Raw genomic sequence first — 6,699 nt, 5'->3', positions numbered from 1 at the left:
GATGTCCACTACTACAAGGAAAATATTCAGCAGACAATTCTACATCACAGGTTTCCGCACCTTAAGCTGAGAGAAGGTGCAGAGAAACCCTTATTTATTTATTTTTGAGACAAAGTCTCCCTCTGTCATCCAGGCTGGAGTGCAATGGTGTGATCTCAGCTCACTGCAACCTCCACTTCTCGGGTTCAAGCCATTCTCCTGCCTCAGCCTCCCAAGTAGTTGGGAGGTACTACAGGCGTGTGCCACCACAGTGGCTATTTTTTTTTTTTTTTTTTTTTTTGTAGAGACAGGATTTCACTGTTTTAGCCAGGATGATCCACCCGCCTCAGCCTCCCAAAGTGCTGAGATTATAGGCATGAGCCACCGCACCTTGCTGAAACTCTCATTTAAGTGGAAGTTTTTGATTGTGATAACATTAGATGGCTTGAACAACTTAATATCTGATAAGAGGCTGTTCTTGTGACAGAAGGACTAGAGCAGTTCTGGCAACTTTCTGAGATTTCATCCAGGACAGAGAAAGCCCATCAAGCAAATTTGAAAGGACAATAGCCAACAGCACCACATGGAGTCCAGTTCATTCAGTAAAATGATTACGTTTAAACCAGGAAAATAAAGAGATCATCCCAAAACAGATGAGGAAAGAGAAGAACATGGTGCTGAAGTCAGGAGCTAGGGGAACATCAACATTTAAGAGGAAGAGAGTACCTAGAAGCCAAGAAAAGGGTCCTCAGGAGTCAGTACTCAGTAATGAGCACCATACTTTCTGTTTGAATGAGTTGTGGAGTGAACTGGTAACTGAAGAAATAGATACATCAAGAAGCTTAACTGAAGCCAGGTGCAGTGGCTCATGCCTATAATTCAATGGTTTAAGAAGCAGGGTGAGGGTTGGGCATGGTGGCTAGCACCTGTAATTCCAGCACTTTGGGAGGCCGAGGTGGGCAGATCACTTGAGGTCAGGAGTTTGAGACCAGCCTGGCCAACATGGGGAAACCCTATCTGTACTAAAAATATACAAAAGTTAGCTGAGCATGGTGGCAAGAGCCAGTAATCCCAGCTACTGGGGAGGCTGAGGCAGGAGAATCACTTAAATCTGGGAGGTGGAGTGTAAAAATAGAGAAATTTGTCTTCCAAGTTTTCATCTTAGGGCTTAAAGAATAACAAATTCTTACTCTAAAATCCCTATCCATTTTTAGCACCTATATTCTAGCCCAGCTAGCTGCTTTGACTTACCATTTTTTATTTATTTATTTTTTTTTTGAGACAGAGTCTTGCTGTGTCACCAAGCTAGAGTGCAGTGGCACGATCTCAGCTCACTGCAACCTTTGCTCCCAGGTTCAAGCAATTCTCCTGCCTCAGACTCCCAAGTAGCTGGGGCTACAGGTGAGCGCCACCACACCCAGCTAGTTTTTGTATTTTTTTAGTAGACACGGGGTTTCACCATGGTCTCAATCTCTTGACCTCATGATCCGCCCACCTTGGTCTCCCACTTCCCAAGGTGCTGGGAATACAGGCGTGAGCCACCGCACCTGGCCTGACTTGACTTATTCAGGCATGCCCAGACAGGCCTGGGCAAGTCCCAGCCCATAGTTCATTTCATTCCTTATTTGGAGCCACTTCCTTGACCATCTCGTGAGCAACTTCCTCTTTTCTTTGTTCTCTCTCCCTTCGCCTATTTAGGAAAGTTTTAAGTCTTTAGCCAATTGGGTAAAGTATAGAATGTGAGGTCCTGCTACAGGCAATGGAGACCAGACATAGCATAGGGTGGACACATCAGGTTGTAAATAATCCTGTCTCCTTTGTTCAGTACACTTTCTTGGTAAGACTGCTGGTGAGGCCAGGCGTGATGGCTCACACCTGTAATCCCAGCACTTTGGGAGGCCAAGGCAGGCAGATCACAAGCTCAGGAGTTTGAGACCAGCCTGACCAACATGGTAAAACCGTGTCTCTACTAAAAATACAAAGGTTAGCTGGGCATGGTGGTGGGCGCCTGTAGTCCCAGATACTCCGGAGGCTGAGGCAGGAGAATCCCTTGAACCCAGGAGGCAAAGGTTGTAGTGAGCCGAGATCATGTCACTGCACTCCAGCCTGGGCAATAGAGCAAGACTCAGCCTCAAAAAAAAAATTAAAAAATGACTGCTGGCAAGCAGTGCCCTTTCTGCAGAAAGTAAAAGAAAGCCTTGCCGAGAAACCTTTTGTCTGAATGTTGCAACATCAGAAGATAAGCACTATTCCCAACAATTTGGTGGCCCATACGGGGAGGCATTTCCCTCTGGGGTGGTCTCTAGCCCTCTCTCATGGGGAGGCATGCCCCCGCTGCCTTGTTGCAGCAGCCCTAAGGGTAGAGAGCCGGGATCCACCCAGTGCAAGCAATAAATCCGGATTCTCAGCAATGCGGGGGAAAGAGAGACTTGCAGTACCAGCGGCCAGGCAACCTCATACACAAGGCATGCTCTACCTTGGAAACGTCACAAGAGGGTGACAGAGTACTTCTTCAGTGGTCAACTTCTGGAGGATTGAATGTATGTATCCACAAATGTGCCAAGGAAGGGAAAAGGGAGGGAACAGGTCAACTTCCCAGGGCTGGAAAGGCAAGAAGACATCCCTAGCTTGAGGGGTTGGACCTTTCGCTGGTTTCAGGAGATTAAACCCAACCAGTATATGATATGGGTAATGCTTCTAGTAAAACAAAGACAGGAAGTAAAGCTGACTCCGGTGGGCTTATGCTAACATATTCTTTAGGGCTTATGCTAACATATTCGAAAGATAATGAAAGGACTAAGCATAAGAAAAACAACAAATGGGCCGGGCATGGTGGCTCAAGCTTGTAATCCCAGCACTTTGGGAGGCCGAGGCGGGTGGATCATGAGGTCAAGAGATCGAGACCATCCTGGTCAACATGGTGAAACCCCGTCTCTACTAAAAATACAAAAATTAGCTGGGCATGGTGGCTCACGCCTGTAGTCCCAGCTACTCGGGAGGCTGAGGCAGGAGAATTGCTTGAACCCAGGAGGCGGAGGTTTCAGTGAGCCGAGATCGCACCATTGCACTCCAGCCTGGGTAACAAGAGCGAAACTCTGTCTCAAAAAAAAATAAATAAATAAAAATAAAAATAAAAACAACAAATGATAAAATATTGCTGTTTTATTTAGACCAAAGAACCAATCCTCAAGGCTGCAGTTGTCCAGCCAAAATTTAGGTCGGATGTATTAGGTCTGTCAACATCTGATAGTCTATGTCCATAATAAGAGCTTGGTCTTAGGAGATAGCTTATGCTCTCTGTTGACGGCACAGCCTTCCTCCTTTACCTGTTAGGGAGGGAAGGAAACAACCAGGGAGTAGAACAAAGTTAGGAGAGGCCTGTCTGACAAGGGTAAAGTTTTTATCCATGAGCAACCCTCAAATAAGTGGGACCCCCTAGACCTTCCCTGTTTCCACGGCTGCCCACAGATTCGCCACTCCCAGCTCCCCCAGCTTCGGCCCCCGCACCCACCCTTCTTCCTCCCACGCCTCCTGTTTCAGCCCACTGCTGCACCACCTCAACGGGAGATGCAACAATGTAAAAGAGCTATCCCAAAATTTCCTTTTCCCTCCTCTAAATAATTAGCTTCAGCTTCAAAGGTTTTTCCGCTAAAGGAAGCGCCTCAAGGAGGGGGCATGATTGGCTTCCTGAATGCTCCTTTGACTGCTTATGAGGTCCTAAGTCTGAAAAGAGAACTTAAGCCATTACTAGATGACCCTGATAGAGTGGCAAAACAGAATCAGTTCTTAAGGCCCCAGTTATATACTTGGACAATGTTAATGTCCACTTTAAGTATTCTTTTTTTCAAGGGAGGAACGGACGTGATCTGTAGGGCTGCTATGGCGGCCTGGGAGCATGATCATCCTCCAGGCCAAGATGTCACAGCAGCAGATACAAAGTTTCTAGCTCAAGACCCACAGTGGGACAATAATCTTACAGCCCATCAAAATAACAGGAGAGAATTGAAAGAAATTATTGTTAAAGGAATTCAAGAGTCAGCTCCTTGACCCCAAAATCTCTCTAAAGCTTTTGATATGCAAAGCCCTCTAGGACAAAGGATGTTAAAGCTGCATTTGTTACAAATAGCTGGCCAGATATTGCAAAGAAGTTACAAAAACTAGACGATTAGAAAAGCCAGTCAATAGAAGCACTTTTAGGTAAAGCCCAGAAAGAATATGTAGCAGAAGGAACAAAGAGACAAAGAGGCCCTAGGTTAGAGGCCAAAGTGTTCAAGTAGATTACACTGACATGCCCTCAGTTGACTGTCTAAAGTATTTATTAGTAATAGTAGGTCATTTCACACACTAGGTAGAAGCTATTCCTTTCTCAAAGGCAACTGCCAGTAATGTAGTAAAGGCATTAGTTGAACATATTATACCTAGATTTAGACTAATAGAAAATATTGATTCAGATAACAGGACTCATTTCACTGCATATATTATTAAGAAGCTGGCCCAAGTGTTAGACACAAAATAGGATTTTCATATTCCCTAGCACCCCCTCCTCTTCTAGAAGAGTAGAAAGAATGAACCAAACTCTTAAAAAAACCCAAACAAAAACCAAAAAAGCTAATTTTTTTCTTTTGTATAGTTACACCATGTTCAGAAAACTAAATTAATTTTAGAAACACAGTTACCATGGACCAAATGTCTTCCCATCGTGTTATTGAAGATTAGGACTGCTCCCCAGAAGGATACTGGTCTATCCCCATATGAAATGTTATATGGATTACCTTACCTACATTCCTCAGCTGACATTCCCATGTTTGAAACCAAAGATTAATTTTTTAGAAACTATATATTTGGTCTCTCTTCCACCTTCTCTTCTCTTACAACTAAAGGTCTTTTAGCACAGGTGCCACCTTAGTTTCCAGTGCAACAGCATCAGCCTGGGGTTCACGTTTTCATCAAAGGATAGAAAAGAAAGAAGCTCAGGCTAGGAAGGACCCTACCTCGTGTTCCTAACAACCAAGACTGCTGTTCGTAGAGCGGAGAAGGGGTGGACCCATCATACTGGAGTCAAGAAAGCATCATCATCACAGAATCATGGGCTATCATTCTGAGGTCAAGCCCTACCCAGTTGAAATTAAAGAAAGTTTAATTTTCATATACCTTTTATATTGCTTCTTTTCCTTTTCTTATTTTGTTACTAGCGCCTTTGTTATTAATGTAACTAAGTCTGACTCACCTCAGACCATTGCCTTTGATGCTTGTTCTGTCATACCTTGTGGAGGTGTAAACGATCAACAATAGCTAACCTTTTCAAATAAGTATTTATGCCCTGGCCTTCTAATTGATACAGCTACTCCTGGTTCCTATCCTGTGATCACTTGCAACCAAGAGGCCAATTTTCTGTTCCTACAACCTGGCAACCCTGTAGCAGTTAAGACTATACTATGTTCTTTTTTTGTTGTTTTTTTTTTTTTTAGACAGAGTCTATGTTTTTTAGACCACTCAGGACCAAGGTTAGACTTCCACAGGTGAGGTTTCGCTGATTTAAACCCCTCCTCTATTTCACTAAAGGAACTGCCCCTTCCAACTGTCAGTCTTATCTATGCAACCCTGTCCTCTCTATCACCACTTCCACCTTAACTGACTCTAGGCCTGCCCTTAGTTGCTTCTATAGTATAAGGATTTATGTAAATGGAAAGGATCCCTTAGGCATTTTTGAGATACACATTGTTTCCCCTTCTTCTCCCATTTCAGTAGTTTCAGTCTTAGGCGGGACACTGGTTGTTCCTGCATCTGATGATATAACTAAGGTGTCTATTGTAAAAGTAGAAGATCTAAGGCAGACCTCAGCCATTGAAACAATGCAAATGCCTGGCTGGAATGGATTAAATATTCCGTCCGCACCTCGAATAAGAGCAACTGATACACTTGGGCGCCCGGCAGACCAGAGGCCCAGATTGTCCCCTTTCCACTTGGATAGTCCCTTTGTCGACCAGGTCTGGACTGTATGGTAGCTCTTTTCAGAATCCCACAGCCTAGCTCATGCTGAGTTCTCTCTCTGCTGTTTACTGAAGTTCGACACCCTGCAGGTCAGCCCCTGAAGGCAATCCAGCTTCCACCTCTAAATGCCAAGTTTACTTCATGTCTTTTACGGCACGGGGAGAATTTGACATTCCTCGGAAGCATAAAAGGATGCAAAGAACTCAAGCCCTTCCAAGACCTTACCCATCAGTCCACCCTCAACCATCCCCCGAGTGGATGTATGGTGGTACTGTGGAGGACCTTTACTGGACACTCTGCCAGATAATTGGAGCAGTACTTGTGCTCTAATCCAATTGGCTATCCCTTTCACCCTGGCATTTCATGAGTCTGAGAAGGTAAAAACAAAACACCGTAAAGCAAGAGACACTCCTTACGAGTCCTTTGATCCACAAGTTTATATAGATACCACTGGAGTCCCACGAGGAGTGCCAGATAAATTTAAAGCATGAAATCAAATAGCTGCAGGGTTTGAATCTACATTGTTCTGGTGGGTAACCATTAATAAAAATGTAGACTAGATAAATTATATTTATTACCATCAACAACGCTTTGTGAATTATACTAAGGATGCTATGGATGCTATCAGAGGAAGAGCTGACAGTTAGGACCCACCAGCCAAATGGCTTAGGAGAATAGAATAGCCTTTGACATGATATTAGCAAAAAAAAAAAAAAAAAAAAAAAAAAA

At 44.0% G+C, this 6,699-nt stretch overlaps 1 long non-coding RNA gene across 1 annotated transcript; it reads left to right on the top strand.

The window, feature by feature from the left end:
• Positions 1-310: 310 nt before the first annotated feature.
• LOC116532074 lies at positions 311-5,793 on the top strand. The gene is made up of 3 exons (XR_004260702.1): positions 311-390; positions 3,211-3,214; positions 5,781-5,793. It is a non-coding gene; the product is annotated as an uncharacterized LOC116532074 (long non-coding RNA).
• The last annotated feature ends 906 nt before the right edge of the window (positions 5,794-6,699 follow it).

Source organism: Sapajus apella, unplaced genomic scaffold (genome assembly GCF_009761245.1).
Source record: "Sapajus apella isolate SASKATOON/1434 unplaced genomic scaffold, GSC_monkey_1.0 scaffold3, whole genome shotgun sequence".
Lineage (NCBI taxonomy): Eukaryota > Metazoa > Chordata > Mammalia > Primates > Cebidae > Sapajus > Sapajus apella.
Note: the sequence above shows the minus strand (reverse complement) of the source record. Positions and strands in the feature narration are given on the sequence as shown.